Genomic DNA, 27,671 nt, shown 5'->3' on the forward strand with positions numbered 1-27,671 from the left:
ATACCTTTTGCAGACATTATAAGTTAAATGTTATGCCAAATCCTCAGACAGCCTTTGGGAGGAAAGTCCTCCAAGCTATAATCCCGCCCTAGTTGTAGTAATTTGGTAATTCTCCTGGTGGTGCTGTCAGGAGGGACGTCCTGGAAAGTAGGAATTAGTACCGGTAATGGGATTTCCAGGAGTCCATCATGACAGCGACCCTTATATACCCTCCCTTGGATTTCCTATCTGATATGTGATGTAACATGTGTGGTAGGAAGTTCAATAAAATTGCATTGCATCCATCCTGGTGTGGTACTTAGAAAATCACTGAAGGGGTTGTGGGGAGGGGCTATTTAACCTTCTGTGTTCCTGTCCCTATCAAGGATAAGAAGGACAACCTCCTGGTGGTGCTGTCATGATGGACTCCTGGAAATCCCATTACCGGTAGGACTAATTCCTACTTTCTGGGCTCTTTTATTACCATTCGTATTATCCGTCTCTTTGATTTGTCATCAATTTTCTTCCTGCAGCCACGTCCAGGGAGGTTGGTTACAGTCGTAAACCAGAAAGCACAACAAGGAAAAACCCCTAAAATATAACTTTTAATTCAATATTAAAAGATACCACACACATGTAAAATTACACACAATACCAGGGGGTCCAAAAAAAGAAATTTATATGTATTTCCAAATATGGTTAAATTTAAATCACAGAAGGGGCAGAAAAGCTATAATACCCCAGAAAGCCCTAATAAGGCCCTTCCTAACCGCGGAGGTTGGCACCCTAGTTGTTGACGACATGGCGCCCCCGCTCAACGTCGGCGTCCCTAGTAACGCCCTAGACCACCCTGCGTATACAAAAAGGGGACACACAAAAAAAAACACACACATACACTACAATGCCGAAAAAACTAATATAAAGTGCTAAAGTGCTGTAAGCTTATCTCATAGTAAGCACGCTCTCCAAAAAATGTCATCTTATCTCGGAGTAATACTCCGAGATACCAACACATACAGGAAAGTTCATATTGACCCTACGTTCCAAATACGCAGGAAAATAGACCAAATTCTTGATAAACATATGCAGCTCAAGACCATAGATGCAAAGACTAGAACATTTCTGACAAATCAACATCCAATAACCCCGGTACTCTATACCCTCCCCAAAATTCACAAAGACTTACACAACCCTCCTGGACGTCCCATAGTAGCCTCCACGGACTCTATCCTCAATCCTTTATCCATCTTTTTGGAAAAAATATTAACACCATTTACTCACACCACCAAATCTTTTATTCTGGACACAGGAGATTTCCTGAATAAAATCCGTTCCATAAATTCCATTTCACCCAGCAGTATCCTCTGCACCTTCGATGTCAACAGTTTATATACATCAATAACACATGATAAAGGGATAGAGGCAGTCAAACTAACTCTCATTGAAGCTAATATTGAACCAGACACACAGGCACTATGTTTGGACCTTCTAAATGTAGTCTTACGGGAAAACTTCTTCCGATTCCAGGATGATTTTTTCATCCAGACGTGTGGCACCGCGATGGGCTCCAATGTAGCCCCCGCGTACGCAAATCTTTACATGGATAAGTTTGAACAAGACTACATTTACTCCAATCCACTCTTCCAGGAATTCGCCACAGTGTGGTTTCGCTACATTGACGATGTTTTTTGTATATGGGGTGGGGACTCAACTAGCCTTGTCAAATTCCATGACACCATCAATAATGCCAGACATGAGTTGAAATACACAATGTCCCATAACTTGGAGTCAATCACTTTTTTGGACACTAGGGTCCATAAAGATGCACAAGGAAGACTCTCATCCGATCTCTACACTAAACCCACCGACTGCAATAACCTTCTTCTTTATGACAGTTGCCATCCAAGGTCCACCCGCAACAGTCTCCCACGATCACAATTTAAAAGGGTCACCAGGATCGTGTCAGATCCATCCACTAGAGACCTCAGATTACGAGAAATGTCCGACAGATTTGAATCTAGACATTATCCATCTACACTTCTGGCTTCTGAGATGACCAAAGCAATGGTTGACCCTGACACCACCAGAACCACAACAATCAAACCACCCAGACTCCCATTCGTTCATGGTCACCACCCGTCCATGCAAAGAATACATAATCTCATCCACAAACATTGGCCCTTATTGACCAGATCCTATCCTAGAATCAACATTTTCAAATCTCCACCATTGATGTGCCTGAGGAGACCTCAAAATATCAAGGACAAGCTAGTCCGGGCTGACCTGGGTACCTCCAGTCACATCAATACACATACTTTAACAGGACAGAAAAGAACAGGTACGTTTCCCTGCCTAAACTGCATGAGCTGTTCTAACATCATTAAAGGCAATGAAATAGTTCACCCACGTTCTGGTAAATCCTACCCAATTAAAGATTACTTCACTTGTGAAACCAACTTCGTCATTTACATCATGAAATGTCCATGTGGTTTACTGTACGTGGGTGAAACCACCCAGGCCATTAGGGACAGAATATCAAGCCATAAGTCCACGATCAGGTGCGGAAAAACATGGCTCCCACTTCCTGCCCATTGCAAGGAAGCCCGACATAACGTATCACAATTACGGTTCCAAATTATTGAAAAAGTCCCTAGACCCAAAAGGGGTGGCAATCATATTCGCCTCTTAAAGCAACGGGAGACATTCTGGATCTACACTCTTGACACCCTACATCCGAGGGGTCTCAACCGAGATATTGATTGGTTAATCTAATAAAAAAAAATTTTTTCCTCTCTTCCTTTAGACCCATTGAGTGGTTGCCTTCTTGAGTCTCTTTTTACATCTAAACCCAAGCAGTAAGATAATGAACCATTATATGTTTTCTTTTTTCTTTTTCAAGTTTTCTTTTTTGAGTTTTCATTATTTTTCCCCCTCCTTTTTTCCTTTTTCCTTTTTTTTTCCCGTTTTTCCTGTTTTCCTGCTTTGAGGGTGTTTTATTTTACATTTATTTTTCCCCTTTTTTTATTTTTCATTTTTCTTTTTCTTTTCTATTTATTTTCGTTTTACCAATTTGTCTTTTTTTCAATTTAATTTGTTTTTTTGTCCTTTTCATAAAAATATTTTTTCATTGTTTTCCTTTTTTCCCCTTTTTTATTTTTATTATTGATTTTTTATTATTGATTTCCTGTTTTACATCATTTATTTGATTACAGTTCATCTTATCTTTTCCCATTGCCATTACCCGCTCACTCCCAGGTCACATATTAATTCTTTTCATTTCTTTTTACTTTATTTCTATTTAAGTTTTGACTCCTACGCAGTTTAAATGTTATATGTCTATGTTTATTATTTGCAATAATACTGTTCATAGATATCTGTTCTATATTTCAACTGCCCAGCCTCTTCATTTGTAGCACACTGTTCCTCCCCCTTAGATGCGTATGTTACATTCAATAGCCTCAGCAGCCTCTGCGTTTCTTCATTAGCTTCTCCCTGACTGCGCCTTACTGCGCATGTGCCAGCAGCCAGCGCCATCTTTTTGGTGGGTACTCTTGTGAGACGACACGGCCGTGCTCCGATGCGCACGCGCCGGCGTCTGACCTCACTTCCGGTCACGTGACTAGACCGGACAGTGTAAAAAGTGCAACTCGCCACTCAGCATCCACTCACTGCTTTGGCACCACTGTGCATACTTCACCCACTGCGCCACCAATGACTGTAAGTACCGTCCCATATAGGGACCACCGCTGTATAACCGACTTGAATATGGTCCCAATTCAGGACCACCTATCCTGTTCTATACCTAATGTACCCCTTCTCTTTCATTTAGCTCTGGCATATTTACCAGTCCACCACCTCCTCAAGGAATAGGATTATCGGCAACCTTGGTATATATTTTTCCTTTTTCCCAAAATACATTATACCTTTTTTCCTGGACATACCCCGGTCATATGCCTAGGCAGATCTCTGTAGCCCCTTTTTTATTCTTTTGTGTGCATTACTAGTTCTATGGCTACATCATTTACGCTGGTAAATCTGAGCTATTCATTATGCCTCTAGACACCCAGTTCAGTATTTTGTTTATTATATGTCCCCCTAACGACATGTCCGTTTATCCTTACTTACAGAATAAGCTACCAATTAATTTATGCCTAGCAGTGACATTATCGATTTGTTGAAAACAGACCCTACATTCAATTTAAAGGGGTATGACCGCATTCCTCTATGTTGTTTTATACATTGTCTTACCTACCGCATTATCTCTCACTCTTACGTTTTTTAATGTCTCTATATCCTCCTAAGTGATTCTAATGCATGTATTCCATTTTCTCTCGATACTTTGTGTGTATATATTTTGTATAAAGTGTACATTTTTTTGATATTTTTACGTATGTATTTTATTACAGCGACTTTTGTGATAAAGGCCGATGTGGCCGAAACGTCGATAGATGTCGCTTCCTCACCGTCAAGCAATAAATTTATTTCACATTAAGCATAACCAGCGTGTGCAGTGACTCTATATTGTCTATGCAATTTGTGGGACTATCCGTTCCTTTTCACTGGCACCGCGAACTCAAACTCTAAGTATATTTTTTAACACTGTATGTGGCAGACTGTGATATTATACCATGTAGCATTATGGAGGTTAATGGAGTAACCGTATGAGACGGCCTTTATAAGCATTTGCTATGTCCATGTGGAAAGTGTGTATATATAGTCCACTGGGAAATATTACATGTTGATCTGGACCTAACCTCTTGCTACATAGGGTCATTGGTACCCTTGTCCCTAAAATTCATGATCGGGACATACCCCGATTTTTTTATGTGGGTTATTTACATACTTTGTTATTTTCTGTCTTTCAACTGCGTTTTTCTCTACAAAAGCTCCCAGGCTACAAAGTGCAGGGAACAGATCCATGGAAGGGAAAGGGATTATGCTGCAATTTCCTACTCTGTCAGGAGGGCGGCTGTGCAAGAAAAACATAGAAGTGGGCAACAGGACAGGTTCTCCATCCTCAAGATCAGTGGAAGCCCAATATCTCAGTTTCTGCATTACCTCTTTTTTTTTTTTTTTAAAATGTGGGAATTTATACCAGTCAATCATGTCAACATTTCCTACCAGCTTGGATCTACATTTTGGCCACAACAGCAAAAAATTAAACAAATTTCTATTGGTTGACACCTGAGGAGAGATCCACTTAGGTGGGTTTCCTGTTGATGCTACCAACAGACCACACTGCATAAGGATTTATTATGGCCAATTAGAGCTGTGAGCTCCCCCTAGTGGTGACCACAAACAAATAATTTTATCCTGCGTGAAGAGAAGCAGACAATTTGGAGCTCTGTATAAAAAAAAATCAGACCCCTTCAAAGTATAAAAATCAAAATACAGGTTTATTAACATCATCTTAAACTACAAGGAGCATTTGGCATTACCTCCATCCTGACGTTAGATGTACGAGAGCGTCACACTCCGGGTGCTCATGTATGGAGGGGTTAGATGATCTCTTTGATTTAGAGCTCAGATTGCTGCTGTTTAACCCCTTGAATGCCACGGTCAGTCTCTGACAGCAGCAATTAGTGAGCATGATCCCCAATTTGGGGTGTCCATTTCACCCCTCTTTGTGATTTGATCGCGGGGTGTCAATGGTTAGCCATGGTAGCTGGGGCAATAAGTAAAGACCCTGCATAGTTGCATTGCTAATACTCCAGACAGTACTCCCTTCAAGGCTTCATAGGAGACTGTGATTTTTGCTATATATTGTAATATTGTGGTATTGCATTTTATAAAACAAGTAAAAAAAAGAAAAAAAAATCGAATTCTAATGACCCTCTTCCCCTAAGAGAAAAAAAATTACAAAAATAAAAAAATATATTTAGTATTTCTGTGTTCACAAAAGTCCAATCTATTTAAATATAAAATTATTTAATGTAGTACCGCATAGAAAAAAATCTGAATGCTAGAATTGTCAACCTTTGGTTGATGTGCTTCTCTTAAAAATGCAATAAAAAGAGATCAAAACATTGTATGTGCCGTAAAATGGTCTCAATAAAGAAGTCAGCTCACCATGCAAAATACAAGCCCTCACACAGGTCAATATAAGAAAGTCATGGGAGTCAGAAAATGGTGACACAAGCTACTTTTTTAATATTTACACATTTTTGAATTTTTTTTCACCCCTTAAATAAAACAAGATTATGCAAGTTTGATAACCATTTTGGAAAATGGAATTATTTTTACTGCCTAATGAACACCTTAAAGAAGCACTACTCCCATCAGAGTTTTTATCCTTTTAATATATTGCAATCATCATATTATATGGCACTGTGTACTTACAATTGCTCATTTTGCCTTTCTACCAAGTAAATTCTTCTCTTTTCTCTGCTCAATGTAGAAACAAGAAGTCTTTTTTCCCTGCATTTTTCATCCCGCTCTTCAACTCCTCACCCAGTTGCTCCTCCTCCCCCTGCCAGGGACTTTTGCAGTGACTGGTGACTCATACAGGGAAAATTGACCTCCTGTTTCTTTATGGAGCTTAGAAGGATTCAGCTAGTCAGTTTCTAGTCATGGTGACATCATAGACCTGATGGAAAAGAGAAGAATTATCTGGGTAGAAAGACAAAATGAGCAATTGTAAGTACACATTGCTGTATAATATTATGACTGCAGTATATTAAGAGGATAAAAACTTTGATTAGAGGAAGAGGAGGGCTTCTTTAAAAAGAAAACTAATTTTTATTCATGATCTCTCTGCACTTTTATTTTTTTCCTGTTTCTCTGCACCAAATGGTAAAAATGGATTGCGTCATTCACAACTACGACTCGCCCTGGCAAACAAGTTCTCATATGGATATGTCAAAGGCAAAATAAAAAATGTTATGGCTCTTGGAAAAAAGGAAGAAAAAAAGACAAAATGCAAAAAAAAAAACAAAAAAGTGTTGCAGCCGCAAGGGGTTAGTAAGGGTTACAAATCCTCTGTAATACCCCTTACCAGTTTGTGCATTGTGGGGGCATTTTGCCATCTCCTTTGTGGGCAACAACGTGCTTTTAAACCTTTAAAAACGCTGTTTGCTCAGCGAAGAGCATTAACTAAGGGTAATCATTAATGGAGAAGAGGAGGAAAGGAGTATCTGTCTGGGAAGGGTGAGGAGTGACGAGCCATTACCACATTATATAGATATTATCATTACTGATTGGTATAGAAAACGGAGGCGGCCTGTCACTGAGAAAGAAATGAAATACGTGAGGATAAAATGGAGAAATAATGGGCTAATTTGACAAAATACATATGCTGCACACATGTCATCTGTTCTGCACTGGAGCATATGGAAGCACCGCTGATTTGGGTGGAGATCATTTTCGCCGAGCGCTTTCCTGACAGCTGACAGTGAGGTGTGAGTCACTGGACCATAAACGTCTTGTTCGGCAGACACGTATTATTACCATTGGCTGTGACATTTAAATAACACAGATAATAAAACTTTCACTTGGCGTAAAACGTTACAAAAGTTTCAGACTTCACATTTTCCCATCTGTCCAGTCATTCAGAATCTAATGAATGCACCCAGGTGACTTTACTTAGGAGAGGAATCCAAAGTGCGAGAGGCATAAATCAACCACCTAAACCCCCTCACTCCTGCATGTCTTGTCAGGCTGAGCATTTGCAAACTGAGGCTCTTGGATAAATCATTTACATTGATCTACAATTTTGTAGATATAGCCCATTAAGAGGCGTCGTTCCCTATTAGTACAGACCCATGTGCCTACAGGCAAGGATGGATTATAATAAGGGCAATGTGGACTATCGCCCAGGGTGAAGGTCTCTGGGGCAGGGGGAAAGGTTAGATTGCAATCATTATAGCCTGACATGGCAGAATGTCAGTCAGGGAACTTCTTGCAGCTACGCTACCACCGGTACCAAGTTGCAGAGCAACTGCAGGAAGTCTCTTTCAACTTCTGGTCCTCTGCTTTATCTATGACTCAACTGGCGCAATTATGTGATTGCACTAGCTGCGGCATCATGTAGCAAGTCCAGGGGGTGGGAGAAAGATCATGAAATTGTAATGAACAATGGGGGTGAGAGAGAGGATATGTAATTATTATGAATTGGGGTGGAATGGGTGAGGGGACATGTAATTGCATAGAATTTGGTGGGTGGGGAGAGAAGACATATACTAGGGTGGGGAAAAAAAGTATTTAGTCAGCCACCAATTGTGCAAGTTCTCCAACATAAAGGCTGAGTTCACACGTAGCATTTTTTTTGCGTTTCCACGGCGGTTTTAAATGCGCGATTTTGCCGCGAAAACGTGAAAAATAAGCATCCCATGCATTCCTATGGGATTCCGCAATGCTGTGCTAATGCTGCGTTTTTTTCCGCGGCGGAATCGCTTTGCGGTAAAAAACGCAGCGTGCTCATTAATTTAGCAAAATCACGGCGATCCCGTGGCTGTGCACACCATGCGAAAAGTAAGCAGAACATTTGTGGATGGTACCCACGGTCCAGAGGAGAGGAGACTGTCCTCTGGGCTCTGGGTACCATATCCCTATAAAAAATAGAATTAAAATAAAAAATATTATTATTCTTACCTTCCGGCGTCCCGCGCAGCCTTCCCGCCTCTCCGGTCCCAGTAATCCTTTGCCAGAATGACCGCGATGGCGTCCGTTCTCGCGGGATCGCGACGTCTCGCGGTCATTCGCGATGACGTAGCGCTCTGAAAAAGTAGTAAAAAGTTGGTCACACTCGTCAAACACTATGTTTGACGAGTGTGACCAACCTGTCAATCAGTTCTCCAAGCGATGCTGCAGATCGCTTGGAAAACGCTAGCATCCTGCAAGCTAATTACGCTTGCAAAACGCTAGTTTTTCCACTGTAATTTAAAATGTGATTTTCCTGCGGAATGGAATACACAATTCTCGCGGTAACTTCCGCGAGAGTTCCGCTACGTGTGCACATAGCCAAAAAGATGAGAGAGGCCTGTAATTGACATCATAGGTAGACCACAACTATGAGAGTCAGAATGAGAAAACAAATCCAGAAAATCACCTTGTCTGATTTGGCAAGATTTATTTTGCAAATTATGATGGAGAATACCGTAAGTATTTGGTCATTAACAAAAGTTCATCTCAATATTTTGCTATATATCCTTTGTTGGAATTGACAATTCAAACGTTTTCTGTAAGTTTTAACAAGGTTGGAACACACTGTTGGTGGTATGTTGGCCCATTCCTCCATGCAGATGTCAGGATCCTGACAGCGCCGGCATACAGCCTCCACTGAGCAGGGACTCACCCACACTGTAGGGGTCCGGGGACAGGTACGGCCGGAAAGTACAGATGCATACGATCTGTGGACTCTGAAGTTTAGCAAGTAGTCACAGGACCTACGGTCATGTGACTGCAAGGGGGCGGGACTTAGCATCCTGCTTTCAGAGATGGCAGGACACTATACAGAAAACTCAGAGTCAGGCAAAACGGAGGTCATGCACAGTACGGGCAAGCGAGGTACAGGAGGGATATACAGATGGGAGGTCAGACAAAGCCAAAGGTCATACACAGTATGGGCAAGAACAGTACAGGAGGGATATTCAGGAGGGAGGTCAGACAAAGCCAAGGGTCATACACAGCACAGGCAAAGCAGGTACAGAGTCAGCAAACCAGAGACGTAAACCGTAACAGAGCAGGGTCAGAATACCAGGCAGACGGACAATGATTGGTGTGATGCACAGACAGAACAGGGTTGGGCACACTCAGATAGGAGTATAAGCGACGGGACGGCTCTCCCCTGAAGCTATAAAAACCCTCTCCAGATCCACAGAGAGGCTCTCAGAGTTAACTCCTACACCACCTACCCAAAAAACACCATGACAGTACCCCTCCTTCAACGAGGGGCCTCCGGACCCCCAGGTCTCTCAGGATACCGAGCATGGTAAGCGCTAACCAGATGATCAGTGTGCACTAACCTGGCTGGTACCCCTTCCGATGTACAAGACATTGCAAGGAACCGCGTACCCACCGAGACTGTACAATGTTTTGCACTTCGAACTCCATATGACCGTCTACCAACACTGGAGTTGGTATGGAACCAGGTTCCTCTACCACCGAGCCTACTGGTTTGAGTAGAGACCTATGGAACACATTATGAAGTTTCAAGGCTGCAGGGAGAAGTAAACGATATGCCACTGGGTTGATTACCTCGGTTATTACATAAGGGCCAATGAATTTAGGTCCCAACTTGGTGGAAGGTAATTTTAAGGTTATGTTTCGCGTAGAAAGCCATACCTTATCCCCACACTGTAGTGTCAGACCCAGATCCCTCTTATTGTCAACAAAACGTTTATATTTCTCTTGTGCTCTGGAAATGTTCGTCCGAACCTTAGCCCATAAATCACTTATTCTGCTGACAGAGTCTTCCACCCCTGGACAGCTTGAATCCAGCCGTGAGAACTCACCAAAGTAAGGGTTCAATCCATAATTAATAAAAAATGGTGACCTACCCGTGGATTGGTTTATTCGACTGTTAAAGGCGAACTCCGCCAATGGTAAGGCCTCGCTACAGTCGTCCTGTAACGTGGAAGTTAAACACCGGAGGATCTGTTCCAATGACTGATTGGTGCGTTCCGTCTGTCCATTGCTCTCTGGGTGGTAAGCTGAGGAGAAAGACAGAAATATCCCCAACTTCCTACAGAAAGCCTGCCAAAACTTAGCCACAAATTGTGTCCCACTGTCCGAGACAATGTTAGTAGGTACCCCATGGAGGCGAACAATTTGAGAAAGGAAGTGTCGAGATAGAACTTCTGCAGACGGTAATTTAGTCATGGGTACAAAATGTGCCATCTTAGAGAATCTATCCACAATTACCCAAATTACCGTATTACCCCGAGAAGGAGGGAGGTTAGTGATGAAGTCCATGGACAAATGAGTCCAAGGCCTTCTTGGAATTGGTAAAGGCACCAATTCCCCGGCCGGCCGGCAATGAGAGCTCTTTGAACGTGCGCAAACCCCGCATGCAGTGACATGTTTCTTAATCTCCCCCGACATACATGGCCACCAGAAGACTCTTTTTATCGCCTCACCTGTGGCAGCAATACCTGGATGAGCGCCCAGTTTAGAGTCATGAAACTCTCGCAGGAGATCAGAACGCAAGTTTTGCGGGACAAACAATTTTTAGCGGGTTTGGACCTTGGAGCTAAAGATTGAGCCTCCATAATCTCCCGCTCCAGTTCTGATGGCAGTGCAGCTAAAACTACCCCAGGTTGAAGAATGGATGACGGAGGATCAGGGGCAGACAATGGTTCAAAAGTGCGTGATAATGCGTCTGCTTTCACATTTTTAGATCCTGGACGGAACGTAATCGAGAATTGAAATCGGGAAAAAAAAAAGTGACCAACGGGCCTGTCTGGGGGTCAATCTCTTAGCAGTTTTGATATATTCCAGATTTTTGTGATCAGTGATGACCGTAATCGGATGTTCTGCCCCTTCCAAAAAATGTCTCCATTCTTCAAATGCCAGCTTAATTGCCAGAAGCTCTCTATTCCCAACATCGTAGTTTCTCTCTGCCAGAGAAAACTTTTTGGAAAAATAAGCACAAGGTCTAAGGTTAGTCAGGGTAGCTGGCCCTTGAGACAACACAGCCCCTACCCCTACCTCAGAGGCGTCAACCTCCACCACAAATGGCAAGTACGGATCTGGTTGCACAAGTATTGGAGCAGACATAAAACAATTTTTTTAAAACCAGAAAAGACTGTTTCGCCGAGGGGGACCAATTTTTGATATCAGCCCCTTTGCACTTTGCATGTGACATCGGTGAGAGGTTTCACAATCCGTGAGAAGCCCTTGATAAATCTACGGTAATAGTTTGCGAATTCCAAGAAGCGCTGGAGTCCTTTCAGGTCCTGAGGTTGGACCCACTCCACAATGGCTTGCACTTTCATGGGATCCATCCGAAACCCCTGTGGCGAGATTATGAGTCCCAAGAACGTTAGCTCCTGGACGAAAAAAGTACATTTTTCAGGTTTAACAAATAATTGGTTTTCCCTGAGTCTTTGAAGTACCGTTTTGACATGGAACAAATGAGACTCTTTGTCAGTCGAGTAAATCAGAATATCATCCAAGTAAATGACAATGAAGCGGCCGATGAGGTCCGCAAACACCACATTAATGAAATTTTCAAAGACCGCTGGAGCATTAGTGAGGCCAAACGGCATCACTAAATTTTCATACAATCCCTCTGACGTGAGAAAGGCAGTTTTCCATTCGTCCCCTTCTTTAATTCTAATCAAATTATAAGCCCTGCTAAGATCCAATTTGGAAAACCATTTTGCCCCTGAAAGTTGGTTACACAAATCTGGAATCAGGGGTAAGGGGTACGTATTCCTGACAGTAATCTTGTTGAGTTCTCTGAAGTCGAGGCCGGGGCGCAGGCCACCATCTTTCTTTTTAACAAAAAAAACCCTGCTGCTACCGGAGAAACTGAGGGTCTTATATGCCCTTTTCGGAGACTTTCCGTTATGTATTCCTTCATTGCCAGACGCTCAGGACCTGACAATTTAAATAAATGGGCTTTGGGCAATTTGGCCCCAGGGATTAGGTCTATAGTGCAGTCAAATGACCTATGTGGGGGTAATGCCTCGGCCTCGCTTTCGGAGAACACATCCTCGAAGTCCTTGAAGTACTCTGGAATATCCTCCAGACAAACAGAAGACTCACAGGCAGGTTTTGCAGGTGTAACACAGAACACAGGTTTAAAAACACAGTCAATACATTTAGGACCCCACTTAACAATTTCTCTTTTCTCCCAATCAATAACTGGGTTGTGCCGTTGAAGCCACAGCATGCCCAATACCAGCCCTTCTGGCAGGATGTCCATGACAAAACATTTCATCTCCTCAACATGGGAGGAACCAACATGCAAAACAAAACTGTTAGTAACATAATGAATCCCCGAATGGGTGAGAGGGAAAGAGTCAATGGCCACGATTTTCAGAGGGGTCTCTGTGATGTTGTCACATCTCCTGTTGTTTGTGGGCTGTTGCCCTTGTTTGCATTCTTTGCCTAGTAACAGTGATGTAGGGGAGAGGAGGAGTCGGGGGAGGGACGTAGAAAGGAAGTAGGAAGTAAGGAATAAAGAAAAGCACGGCCTGTGCAGCCAAGCACCAGCACATCAGCGTACGTCTCTGAATTCTTTATCGCCGACATCACGACACTACAACTGGCGACGAGGAAGCGTTCATTCATCAGCCACAGGTATTTCAGTCCCACGAACAGTCTACAAGGCTATCAGCACTCACTATGGCTTGTCTACCCGCATTTCCTGCTTTTGATGTGCATCAGTCCCAAGCAAACCTGGCAGTATCTTGGGATAAATGGCTAAAGCGATTCGAGATATTTCTGCAAGCCATGAATGTCTCTGATGATACCCGAAAAAAAGCCATGCTGTTACACTACGCAGGGGAGCAGGTTTACGATATATTCATTACTCTGCCGAATACAGGGGAGGACAAGGACTATGAGCTCAGCAAAGCTGCGTTAAGCAAGCACTTCTCCCCTCACAGAAATCCGGCATTTGAAATTTTTAAGTTCAGGCAGTCAAAGCAGTCGCCAACAGAAAGCATGGCTGAGTATCATCTCCGGCTACGACACCTTGCAGCGCACTGTGAATTTGCGGAAGTAGACAAAGAAATCCAAATGCAGATCGTACAAGGATGTATTTCCTCCAAGTTAAGGAGACAAGCACTCAGAGACCCCACCATGACGTTAGCGAAGTTGCTAGATACAGCGCGTATAAATGATGCTGCAGACAAACAAGCTAAACTGATAGAGAACATCGAGCATGAGCCAGACGCGACATCTTCTATAGCAAAGCTTACACAGAAACCAAATGTGCCTCGCACGCAGGCAGCCACATGTTACAACTGCAGTGGATCGTATCCTCACCAGAATGTCTGCCCAGCAAAGGGAGGAACTTGTCATAATTGCGGAAAGCAAAATCATTTTGCAAAGGTGTGTAGATCCAAGCCACAATCTCCTCATACCACCGCACAACCTAGGCCACCAAAGATCCAAACACTGCAGATTAATGACGAGTCCCACAGCACCTATTTATTCTCCGTGACGGAAGAGGGATCTAATACTGTGCACGCAGTTACTAATCCAAAACGAGTAATCCTAGTGAATGGCAATCCAATAGAAGCCCTGGTAGACACGGGGGCATCAGTCAACGTCATCAGTCATACTGTCTACAACCAGCTCCTAAACAAACCTACTCTACAAAGTACTAATATAAAGATTTTTCCTTATGGCTCAGCAGCTGCACTGCCCCTGTGCGGAAAATTTCAGTCAGAAGTTGCAGCTGAAGGAAAGTCCATCACTGACACCTTTTATGTGGTAGAATGCTCTGCGGACACACTTCTCAGCTGTACCAGTGCAATATCTCTGGGCCTTGTGAACCTTGTCAACAGCATTACAGGTCCTTCGGCCCACCACATTATGCAGAAGTACCCAAATCTCTTTAAAGGCCTAGGTAAGCTAAACGATGTTCAAATAAAATTGCATATAGATCCGTCAGTACAGCCCTCTATTCAACCCCACAGGCGCATTCCATTCCATGTCCGCAAGCTTGTGGAGCAAGAACTGCAAGACCTGGAGGCGTCCGATGTCGTCGAACGCGTTGAAGGCCCGACCCCCTGGGTTTCACCAATCGTTGTTGCACCTAAACCGAAGCAGCCAGGTAAAATCCGACTATGTGTGGATATGCGCCACGCCAATCGGGTGATCCAAAGAGAAAGGCACATCACGCCCACTATTGATGACATTCTCGCAGACCTGAATGGTGCGAAGGTATTTTCAAAAATTGACCTAAACTCGGGCTATCATCAACTTGAATTGCATCCAGACTCCAGGTACATTACAACTTTTAGCACGCATGTGGGCCTGCGCAGATTTAAGAGATTGAACTTTGGCATCTCATCGGCCGCAGAAATTTTTCAGAATATCGTCACACAGGTTCTGTCTGGCATTGCAGGAGTCCTCAACGTCAGTGATGATATTCTCATTTATGGCACAACCCAAGAGGAACATGACAATCGCCTAGAACAAGTGTTTCAAAGACTCCAAGCCTGCAATCTCACTGTCAATCCGTCAAAATGTGAATTTAACCAAAAATCATTAACTTTTTTTGGATACATCTTTTCTGAACAAGGAGTTTCAGCTGACCCACAGAAAGTGGCTGCCATAAAATCGGCTAGCCCACCGCAAAATGTGTCAGATGTTCGCAGCTTCCTAGGACTGGTCACATACTGTGGGCGATTTATACCTGACCTAGCCACCGTTTCTGAACCGCTGCGAAAGCTCACAAAGAAAGACTCTCCGTGGACATGGGGTACTGAGCAGCAAGCAGCTTTTGACGCATTGAAAACCAACCTAACCAGCGACACTGTCATGGCCTATTTTGACCTGTCAAAACCCACACAGCTACTGGTGGATGCTAGTCCAGTAGGCCTAGGGGCAATTCTCACACAAGTGTCTAGCGCAGGCGACATATCCACAATCTCATATGCCAGCAAGACACTAACGGATACAGAGCAGCGATATTCACAAACTGAGAGAGAAGCCCTGGCAGTTGTGTGGGGGTGCCTTCATTTCCATTTATACCTTTTTGGACATCAATTCACAGTGATAACTGACCACAAGCCACTCGTTCCAATTTTCAATAAGCCCTCGTCAAAGCCTCCCCCGCGTCTTGAACGCTGGTTGCTCCGCTTACAGAACTATCATCTCCAGTTGAGATACGAGGCGGGAGCTGGAAATCCCGCAGACTATTTCTCGAGACACCCAGCACCACAGCCCACCACAGGCGACATCCCCGCGACGATTCTGGCGGAGGAGCATGTCAACTTTGTCGTCGCCCATTCGGTACCGAAAGCTATGACCATACAGGAAATTAAGCAAGCGCTGGATGCCGATCACCAACTTCAATTTGTGATAGAGACGGTTCGGTCCAAGAACTGGAGCAGTTTTCTCGCTGAGGCACGCCTTCACCCTCCTGATCAGGCTGGGTACCTGGAGGTTTTCTTTAACGCGAGACATTCACTATCAGTATCAGACTCAAATATGCTCTTAAGAGATAATCGCCTGGTGATACCTCAGAAACTTCAGAGCAGGGTACTGGATCTGGCGCATGAAGCTCATCAAGGGGTCGTGAAAACGAAGCAGCTACTTCGGGAGAAAGTGTGGTTTCCCGGACTTGACAAAAAGGTAGAGGCACTCGTTGAAACATGCATACCGTGCCAAGCCATTACAGTTGCCCATAGACGTGCACCATTACAAATGACACCCCTGCCAGCCGGCCCATGGATAGCTGTTAGCATCGATTTCTGCAGTCTACCAGATAGCTCCTATCTGCTGGTGATCATGGATGACTTTTCAAGGTTTCCAGTCACCGAACATGTTTCTACAACCTCGGCCAAGGCTGTTTTACCAAAATTAGACAAGATCTTCTCGGCATATGGCATACCTGAGATCATGAAATCTGACAATGGACCGCCTTTTAATAGCACAGACTTTCAGTCCTTCGCAACCTACCTGGGTTTCACACACCGGAAAATAACTCCTTGCTGGCCTCAGGCCAACGGAGAAGTCGAACGATTCATGCAATCGCTCAACAAGACCCTAAGGATTGCTACCATGGAGCACAAGGACTTACAGCAAGAGTTGAACGCATTCCTCAGACAGTACAGGGCTACACCCCACTCTACAACGGGAATACCACCTGCAACGGCACTGTTCAACAGGCCCTTACGGGTCAAACTTCCAAGCATTCCAGCAATCTCCGTCCAGACCCCGATTTCTATTAATGACTCCATATCAAAGGAAAAGATGAAACGGTACGCAGATAAGCGCAACCATCGAGGCAGACGGCCGGCAATACAGGTGGGCGATTGGGTCCTGGCACAAAGGTTAAAAGCGACTAGCAAGTTTGCGTCACCGTACTATCCGGAACCCTTTCAAGTTATAGACGTTAAGGGCACCATGGTTACTGCCCGGAATCAAAGTCGTCAGGTCACACGAAATGTGTCCCACTTTAAAAAACTCCGGGGCCACGTCCCAAAAACCACGCCTATTGAGGAAGCGGAGAGCGACGACTTCCTGCCAGAGACTGGAGATGCCGTAAGCCTAACAGGGGATGTCTCCGGGGATACTCAGGGCTCATCTGGTGATGGGCTGTCTCACCGCTATCCGACTAGGACCTATCGAAGACCACCTGCCCACCTTACAGACTATGTTCTGCAGTGAGACTTAATGTTTGAACGACAATATTCTTCAAATGTTTCAGGTTTTTTTTTGTTGTGAGAAAAGAAGAGGTGTGATGTTGTCACATCTCCTGTTGTTTGTGGGCTGTTGCCCTTGTTTGCATTCTTTGCCTAGTAACAGTGATGTAGGGGAGAGGAGGAGTCGGGAGGAGGGACGTAGAGAGGAAGTAGGAAGTAAGGAATAAAGAAAAGCACGGCCTGTGCAGCCAAGCACCAGCACATCAGCGTACGTCTCTGAATTCTTTATCGCCGACATCACGACACTACAGTCTCCAACCTAACTGTCCCTTTCTTGACCCTGGAGACGGTACTGGAACTGACCAGGTTAAGTGATGAACCGTAGTCCACCAAGGCTGTAGAAATAAATGACAGTTGTCTACTACCAGTTCAACATTAAGTAGAAATTTAGGGCATGAGGAAAAAAGTACCTGGGGGTCTGGGCAGCCTCCTCGATCACTACCCAGACCTAGTAGTTTCCCGTCGGCTTGGAGGACGTTGGACATACTGGACAATCTCTCCTCCAATGTCCTGGTTCCCACAGTAGAAGCAAAGTTGTTTCTCACGGCGGCGCTTCCTCTCTTTCTCTCTGACCGAGGTGGCACCAATTTCCATAGGCACAGGACTGGCCTCCACCTCTTTACTACTGGAAAACAAGGACGACTCGGAGTGCATAACCCCTCTGGCTCTGAGCTGGCGATCCATCCGCACGGCTTGGGTCATGGCATCCTCCAGACTGTCAGGAGGTGGATGCAGAGCCAGGGCGTCCTGAAGGCGTTCCGACAGGCCCCTACTGAATAGTCCACGGCGAACAGCATCATCCCAGGAGACTTCCGCTGACCACCGTCGGAACTCAGAGCAGAACCACTCTGCTGAGTGCTGACCCTGACGTGTGCTCATCACCATGTCCTCTGCCAAGCGAACCCTGTCTGGTTCGTCATAAATGCGGCCCAAGGCCTCAAAAAATGCATCCACAGTCGTACGTTCTGGGGCTGTGGAGGCTAGAGAGAATGCCCAGGCTTGGGGGGCACCCCGATGTAGGGAAATAATCCCCCCCACCCTCTGAAATTCTCCCCCAGACGAACGGGGTCTCAGGGAAAAGAACAATTTGCATCCCTCTCTAAAAGCCCTGTACTCCCTTTTGTCCCCAGAAAAAGAGTGCGGCAGTTTAACCGGAGATTCCGGGGAAGTAAGTGACACATCCCTGATCTCAGGACCGGGAGCTCCCTGTACAGTATTAACCAGCTGCTGCTGGGTTTGGGCCATAGAGCGCTGCTCCACATTAAGTTTCTGAAACATCTGTGATAGTTGTTTAACCTGGTCAGATAATGTTTACATGGGGTCCATGATGCAAGTTGTAATTCCCACACTCACACACCTTACTCTCAGGGGCGGGGGAAATGAACTGTTATAGGTCGCTTATAATGTCAGGATCCTGACAGCGCCGGCATACACAGATACACAGGATCTGTGGACGCTGAAGTTTAGCGAGCAGTCACAGGACCTACGGTCTTGTGACTTCAAGGGGGCGGGGCTTAGCGTCCTGCTTCAAGAGATGGCAGGACGCTATACAGAAAACTCAGAGTCAGGCAAAACGGAGGTCATACACAGTATGGGCAAGCGAGGTACAGGAGGGATATACAGATGGGAGGTCAGACAAAGCCAAGGGTCATACACAGCACAGGCAAAGCAGGTACAGAGTCAGCAAACCAGAGATGTAAACCGTAACAGAGCAGGGTCAGAATACCAGGCAGACGGACAATGATTGGCGTGACGCACGGACAGAGCAGGGTCGGACACACTCAGATAGGAGTATAAGCGACAGGGGACGGCTCTTCCCTGAAGCTATAAAAACCCTCCCCAGATCCACAGAGAGGCTCTCAGAGTTAACTCCTACACCACCTACCGTAAACTCAAAACACACCATGACAGCAGATCTCTGGAGCAGTGATGTTTTGGGTCTGTCACTGGGCAACACAGACTTTCAAATCCCTCCAAAGGTTTTCTATGGAGTTGAGATCTGGAGACTGCCTAGGCCACTCCAGGACCTTCATATGCTTCCTACGAAGCCACTCCTTTGCTGCCCTGATGGTGTGCTTGGGATCACTATCATGCTGAAAGACCCATCCACGTTTCATCTTCAATGCCCTTGCTGATGGAAGGAGGTTTGCATGCAAAATTTCACAATACATGGCCCTATTCATTCTATCATGTACATGGATCAGTCATCCTGGTCCCTTTGCCAAGAAACAGCCACTTAGCATGATGTTGCCACCCCCCATGCTTCACAGTAGGTATGGTGTTCTTTGGATGCAACTCAGCATTTTGTCTCCTCCAAACACAATGAGTTTGGTTACTACCAAACAGTTCTACTTTAGATTCATCAGACCATATGACATTCTCCCAATACTCTTCTGGATAATCCAAATGCTCTCTAGCACACTTCAGATGGGCCCGGACATGTACTGGCTTAAGCAGGGGGACACATCTGGCACTGCAGGATCTGACTCCCTGGTGGTGTGTTACTAATGGTAGCCTTTGTTACTGTGGTCCCAGCTCTATGCAGGTCATTCACTAAGTCCCCCCGTGTGGTTCTGGGATTTTTGCTCACCGTTTCTGTGCTCATTTTGACCCCATGGGGTGAGATCTTGCGTGGAGCCCTAGATCGAGGGAGATTATCAGTGGTCTTGTATGTCTTCCATTTTCTTATTATTGCTCCCACAGTTGATTTCAGCACACCAAGCTGCTTGCCTATTGCAGATTCAGTCTTACCAGCCTGGTGCAGGGCTACAATTTTGTTTCTGGTGTCCTTCGACAGCTCTTTGGTCTTCACCATAGTGGAGTTTGAAGTGTGACTGTTTGAGGTTGTGGACAGGTGTCTTTCAAACTGATAACAAGTTCAAACAGTTGCCATTACTACAGGTGAGTGGAGGACAGAGGAGCCTCTTAAAGAAGAACTTACAGGTCTGTGAGAGCCAGAAATCTTGCATGTTTTTAGGTGACCAAATACTTATTTTCCACCATAATTTGCAATATAAATCTTGTCAAATCAGACAAGGTGATTTTCTGGATTTGTTTTCTCATTTTGACTCTCATAGTTGTGGTCTACCTATGATGTTAATTACAGGTCTCTCATCTTTTAAAGTGGGAGAACTTGCACAATTGGTGGCTGACTAAATACTTTTTTTCCCCACTGTAATTGTAATAAATTAGGGATGGGGTGGGTCTTGTAATTGTAAATAATTGTGGGGATTTGGAAGTGAAAGATGGCATGGGATTATATGAATTCGGGGTGAGGTGTGTGAAAAAATATATCATTGTAATTAATCAGGGGCAGTGTGGCAGAGTAAACATGCAATTGGGGAAGATGGGAGAGAGGAAATAAAACTGTAATTTATTTTTTGGGGGAATGAAGTTATTGGAACAAAGTCATGGAATTGTAATAAACTGGAGAGGTGGGTTAAAGGAAATGAAATTGCAATGAATTGGATGGGAAAGAGGACATGAAACTGTAGTGAATTTGGGGTGAGAGAGAGGAGATGTGATTGTATTGAATTGCGGGGAGGGCAAGGTGTTGTAATGAATTGAGAGGGTGGGTGAGAGGACATGCAATTGTAATTAACTGGGGCGTATGAGAGAAAGGACATGAAATTATAATGAATTAGGGGTGGAAGCTAGGAAATAAAATTGGATAGAGTTTGGAGTGTGTGGGAAAGAGGAGATGTAATTGCAATGAATTTCTATAAGTCTGAGGAAGGACATGGAATTGTAATGAACTGAGGGTGGGGTGGGGTAGGTATAATGTATTGGGTGGCAGGAATGAATTGGGAGGTGCAAGAGAGTAAATTCAATTGTAATTTTAGGTAGGAGAGATGACATGTAATTGTAATTAATTGAGGAGGAGATGACGTGTAATGGTAATTCATTGGGGAGAGAGAAGACGGATTTGTAATGAATTGGGGGAGTATGGGAGAGAGCATAAAACTGCAATAAATTATGGGTGGGAGAGGGTACATGCAAATGTAATGAATTTGGGATGGGTAGGAGGGAGGAGATGTAACTGTAGTGAATTAGATGGGAGGGAGGCAGTGGATATGGAATTGTAATGAACTGAGGGTGAGGTGACGCTATTGTATTGTGGATAGGAGAGGACATGTATTTGCAATGATTTGTGTGGGTGAAACAGAGGATATGATATTGCAATGATCTGGGTGCTATGACTGTGTGCAAGGCATCATGATATCGGAAGATTACCAAAGGATTTTAGGTTGCAATGTAATGCCCAGTGTCAGAAATCTGATTTTTTTTTTGTCCTAGGTCATGGGTCTTCCAGCAGGACAATGACCCCAAGCATATTTCAAGGAGCCCCCAAGGAGAGTTCTGAAGTGGCTAGCTGGATGTTTGGGGTCATTGTCCTGCTGCAGAATAAATTCTGATTCTGATGGTATTGGATTTTTTTTGCTGTTAGTAAATGGAAACACCCTTCTTTGCATTTATAGGCTGCCAACGATAGCTAAGTCCTGCTCTCATCTAAGAATTAGCTCCAATTTTTCTCGTCAGTCTTTGGCCAACTACACTGCCTGCCGTGCATTATCAATGTTGACTTCATGGCTAGACCAGTTGAAAGAGGTGTGGTGACATCATGGTTACAAGGCCGCAGGTCCTGCACCAAGCTGGAGCAGCCCAGAGGCAGCGGAAACTCTGTAAATGTCAAGTATCCTACAAAAGAGGTGACAGAGGAGTTGGACCGCTCTCCATATACTCTAAATCCCACCTACCGCCTCATCTGCACTGCTACCAATGGAAAAGGACTCAATAATTCTGCAGGGACATGGCTGCCACCAGTGAGGGTGGGGGTATTGATGCTACTACCAATGGAAAAGGGATTAGTTTAATGTTTAAGAGGAGGAATTTTGTGCAGCCATGAGGTTTTTGGCGCTGATACGGAAATATTTAGTGCTGTACTGAGGTATTTATTGGTTTTGGTGCTGTAGTAATGCTGCACTGCCCTTATTCGCATGGGAGAGATATTCTGAGTCCTCCATCAATCCAAAGACTAAAGGGACTGCAGCAGGCATCAAGGTTTGGCCAGGGTGTGAAGCAGCCGCAGCGGATGGTGAAGAGAAGGCTGGGGTGGAAGCCAGTGGAGGAGCAGCAGGGAGCTAGTGCAGCATAGACAGGTGAGGGGCAAGAGGAGTATTATATTTTATAGTCTTTTAACCCATTCTGGGCCAGCATGAATCCAACAAAATGCCATCCAGTCATGCAAATTAAATTGCAGAAAAAAGTGAAATTTCAAGAACTTGCAAATTTAATGCTAAACAAGTTCATTTTAATTAGAATCAATTCGTTCATTGTTAGGCCAAGTGGCACACAAGCTTTTTTTTTGTCATCCAAGAAAATCGGATCAATTATGCAAATGACGCTCTGATCAGAGTGATCATTTCTCTCGGATGAGAAGATGGAGAAAAAAAATTCTCCATCTTCGCCATTTTATGAGTGTGTGCGGAAATCGGACTGCGCTCAAATGTCATCTGAGTGCAGACCGATGTTTTCCACACACTCATTGACATACATAGCCAAATGCAATCTGAATATCGGATAAAACTCAGGGATGCAGCAATATTTAACTCAGACAGTCTCTGTTCGAGTAAAAAAAAAATCGGACATGTGTGGGTCACCCCCAGGGCTGTGGGGCTACTCGGTACCGGGCCGGTGTCTCAGAGGGATGTGTCACGGTAGCGGTGACCCAGTACGTGGCCCTGGGCGTCCAAAAGGGGTGAAACGTAGCCGAATAGAGTTTATAGGTAGATGATAAGTGACGCCACCTGTGGTGCTCGGCAATGAAGGCGTTAAGCCGACGCTGCTGTGCAGATCCTCTGGGACAGATGGTATAAGGCAGCAAAGATGTGATAGCTCCCCACAGGTAGAGCTGTAGTCCCAGGGCAGTAGTAAAAGGTGTTGAGGAAGAGGGTGTAGTGTTAGGAACAGAGATGCAGCAGTGCTGAAGGGGTTTCAGGAAGAAGGCAATGACACAACAGGGTGCAGTTTCCTTTACCTTTACTTTGCTTTGTAAGTGCAGTCCAGGATCCAGATTACAGATGGAACAGGAGTTAATCAGCCTGGAAGCAACTTAGGAATCTCTCTATGCAGATGGGTTGTGTAGTCTCCTTCCTAGCGCTTATCTGAGGTACTTGCAGTTCTGAGTTACACTGAAGTTCCTCTTGCTTGCTCTCTTTTAGAACTCCCCTCGTATGTCAGGCAGTCGTAGCCTCCTCTTTCTGGCTCACACACGTTGCTGCTGTGCCTCCAAGTCTTATGTGGGAACAGAGCATTTACAGCCTCTTGTTCCTCCGGTTTTTGCTGCAGGACCATCAGCATCCATACAACCTCGGATACTGGACTCCGGACAAGGCGCTACAGCTAGAAGTGAGCCTGACTTCAGTTCAATCCTCCAGCTCATCTCTCCCACGTCCACACACTTCGCCTTCTCCACCCGAACTTCACTAACTTCCTCTTCCTGGCCACAGAGAGCAGATCCTCAGCAGTTTTCGGTTCAGAGCTCCATCTGCTGGCCTGGAGTGGGAACTGTGCTGTGTGCTGGATTTACCTGACAGAGAGATCCTTCATTGCTTCCAAGCATGACATCACCCTCCCTAGGAGGAAGGTAATGCCACTGTGGCGACCATACTCCTGGGGGCGCCACATGTGCACTGCCCCATAGACTAACATTGGTCTGGGTGCGATCCGATGTTTTGTCAGATTGCACTGGGACAGCAAATATGCTCCTGTGCACCTGCACTAATTCCAGAGATCAGACTCCTAGCGATCATAAAGTAGTGGAGTATACCATCGCCAAGATGGGAATACCCCTTTATCAGCTGCTTCACACCTCTTTTGGCAGTTTGTTCAAAGAGAATCTGTCAGTGAGTCAACAGTAGCCAGTTTTTGTTCTAATGTTATTCCTGCTGTTTCTCTGAGCATTTGATTTATTAATTAATTTATTTATTTTTACAGATCCACTGTACGGCTAAAGAGTAGGGACGAGCGAACCCGAACGATAAAGCTCAGGGATTGTACTAAGATACCTACCCCAAGGAATTCTATGAGCAACACCCCCTTTATAAAGGATCATAAAAATTAGCATATTAATATAAAGACCCTCATCTCTGGAATCATGTGGTGGATTTCAAAATTTGATAAAAACAATAAACAGAATTCTTAGGGGGAATAAAAGAAGAGCCAAAACTGTGCACTTTTGACCTTGGAGACAGGTCTTTTTGGATGTACTAGTCCAGGCTGTTGAGCTCACAGAGCTTGGTCTACACTAGACTGCTGCCATCAATTTCTTAATGAGTTAATTTTTTCAAACGAAAGGTAAAAATGTCTAATGTTCACCTTCCGATCTGTTGTGCATAAAACATGGCTATAAGACGTTTTCAAATCATTGCATTCCTGTTATCATTACATTTTACGTAGCGTCCTGACTTTGGTCATCTGTGGCTTAGGCCCCCCCGTCACACATAGCGACGCTATAGCGATCACGACAACGATATGACCTGATAAGGATCGCTGCTGCATCGCTGTGTGGTCGCTGGTGAGATGTCAAACAGTCAGATCTTCCCAACGACGCAGCAACGATCCGGCGACCCGTAGCGACCTTTGTAACGATGTCACGCCAGGTGTCTCGCTTCTGAGTCGCTGACAAGGTCGTTGGTAAAAGGTGTCAAACATACCGATGCATGCTACCCAGCGGGACCTCAACTATCAAAAAAATGTCCAGGACATTCCGACATGACCAGCGATCTCACAGCAGGGGCCTGGTCGCTGCTACCTGTCAAACGTAGCGAGATCGCTGCTGAGGTCGCTGATGTGTCACAAAACTTGTGACTCGCTAGCGATCTTGCTGTGTGTGACGGGGGATTTACTCTTTGGGACAGGTAAGGAAGGATTGTGATATGTGTGATGTGCACAGCATTGGGGGATGCATCAACCTCCCTGGGCGAGGAGACGATTCACTTTATCATTTTGTTGCCTGTTATCATTAGAACATTTTCATAGCAGCAAAGTTCAGTTCCTGGGATATCATCATATTGGAAACATATAGCATTCTTTTTAAGCGGATCTGTGACCAGATTCCACAACACAAACCTCATATATTATCAAATAGATCTCTTAAACCTGATGAAACTGGTACATTTACTTTGAAAATCCATGTCAGAATGGCTGTAAAATCTCGATATTATGAGCTGGACTCATAAAATGGTTATTTTCATACCAGACAGGAAAACTTTTAAAAATGGATAACACTGCCATCCTGATGTGCATTTCCGACAGTATTCGGTGTTAAATGTTAAAGCAGACAATGTGTTTTTTCTATAGGAACCATCAGGCCTGTTAGCTACATGAACATATACCAGAACCTTGTAGAAACCCACCTGTATACAGAGAGGTGTAGGATAATGCAAGCAGCAGTCTTATTATTTTATACTAATTTTACTGCAATTTTTTTTTTTTTTAACGGAAGAATTTGATAAGATTATTATTTTCCTGATGTGGGAGATTAGGAGTAAAGCAGTCGTGTTTAATTATGTAGAAAGCCCTGATGGACTGTGCGCGACTGTTATATAATTGTAGGTCCGGATTAAGTTCTTCTCTGCCGATATTGCTAAATTTAGAATGTTTTCTAACTAGGAAAAGCGAATTAAGACTTTCTAAGTAAAAGAGGTAAAAGTTCAAATGAATATACTGTCAGAAATCCCTGGTGAGATTAATTACTCATCTGTGTTCTATCTATCTATTATCTACCTATCTATTATCTATCTATTGTCTATCTATTGTTTATCTATCCATCTATATCTATCTACAGTTGCAATCAAAATAAGTCACCTCACTGCAAATTATGATTACTAGTCAAATTTAAAAACTTCGCACTGTATGAACAGTTTATTGCAATGTAAATAGCTCAACTGATGTAACAAGTGATTTTGCCAAATTTATCACAAAATGCAACTTTTATTGGTTATTACTGTCTCAAACTTGTTCACCTGTTTGTGTAATTGTCTTTAACACTTAGTAGAGCCCCTCTGGCTGTTATGACCTGCTTGCCCTCTGGCTGTTATGACCTGCTACACGAGTGATGCTTAGCCAGACATCAGCTTTTGGCAGCGTTCCTGGGGAATCTTGGTCCACTCTTCATGGGCAATAGAATTTAGGTCACTAATGTGTTGGATTTGTCTCAAAAGTTGAGAGGAGCATATTGTCTTGCTCAAGTAAAGAAAAAGATACAAAAAAAATATCTATATATCTCTTGTAGATCATTCAGCTCATATTGGCTACCATGGACAGAGTGGGCAAACCATTCTGATTAACAGGTCCCGAGGGCAACAAGCTTTTCTCCCTTACATCTTCTGTACATACATGACTCATCACTGAAATTGCAAGAAAAAGTCATAGAATTTTGGAAATCACAGTATAGACATGGGATGATTTAGTGAATCCTGCTTTTGAGCAGGGGGTTGGACCAGATGGCCCAGGCGGTCCCTTCCAACTCTACGATTCAATGATTCTATGTTAATGATATGCAAATGCTGAAAAAATTGAAACAATATTCTCAAAACATTTTGATTTATTCAGAATTGAGTACAAGTTCGGAAACCAAATCTGATGTGAGGTCAGTCATGTCCCCAAACCTCCGCATCACTGTCCTGAGTTTGGCAGTAAGATAACTGGCTGCAGCAGAAGCCTCTTCCCTAAGGCCTGTTTCACACTTCCGTTTTTGTGTCCGCCAAACGGATCCGTTTCCGTTTTTTTGACGGAAACTGATGCAAACGGATCCGTTTTTAAAAAAACGGATCCGTTTTTTTTACGGATCCGCGGTAACCGCTAATGGAAGTCTATGGGACAAAAAACGGATCCTGCAAAAAAATGGCGGATCCGTTTTTTTACGGAAACCAACGGATTTTGACGGATTTGAAAAAACGGAAGTGTGAAACAGGCCTAAGGCTGGTTTCACATTTGCGTTTTTTAGCGCTGGAAAAAAACGCATATGTGCGCATGCGTTTTTTCCCCTATATTTAACATGGGTGCGCATACCTGCGCGCTTGTAAGCGCATGTATGCGATTTTCATGCGCTGCGTTTTTTTGGGGTGTGCGTTTGTATTTTCCAGACGCAGCATGTTGCATTTTTTGGCCCTGCAAAAAAGCGCATGCGCACATATGCGCACGTTTTGCGCTAAAAATGGCCATTATAGCCTATGGATGCGCATATGTGCGCACTGGCATGCTCATGTATGCGTTTTTTTGCATATGCGTTTTTTTTTTTTAACCATGGAATTTAGGGGTTTGGGTTAGAGTTAGGGTTAGTTAAGGGGGTTTAGGGTTAGG

The sequence above is a fragment of the Dendrobates tinctorius genome, unplaced genomic scaffold, assembly GCF_039654945.1.
Source record: "Dendrobates tinctorius isolate UK_male_01 unplaced genomic scaffold, ASM3965494v1 ptg000205l, whole genome shotgun sequence".
NCBI classification, from domain to species: domain Eukaryota; kingdom Metazoa; phylum Chordata; class Amphibia; order Anura; family Dendrobatidae; genus Dendrobates; species Dendrobates tinctorius.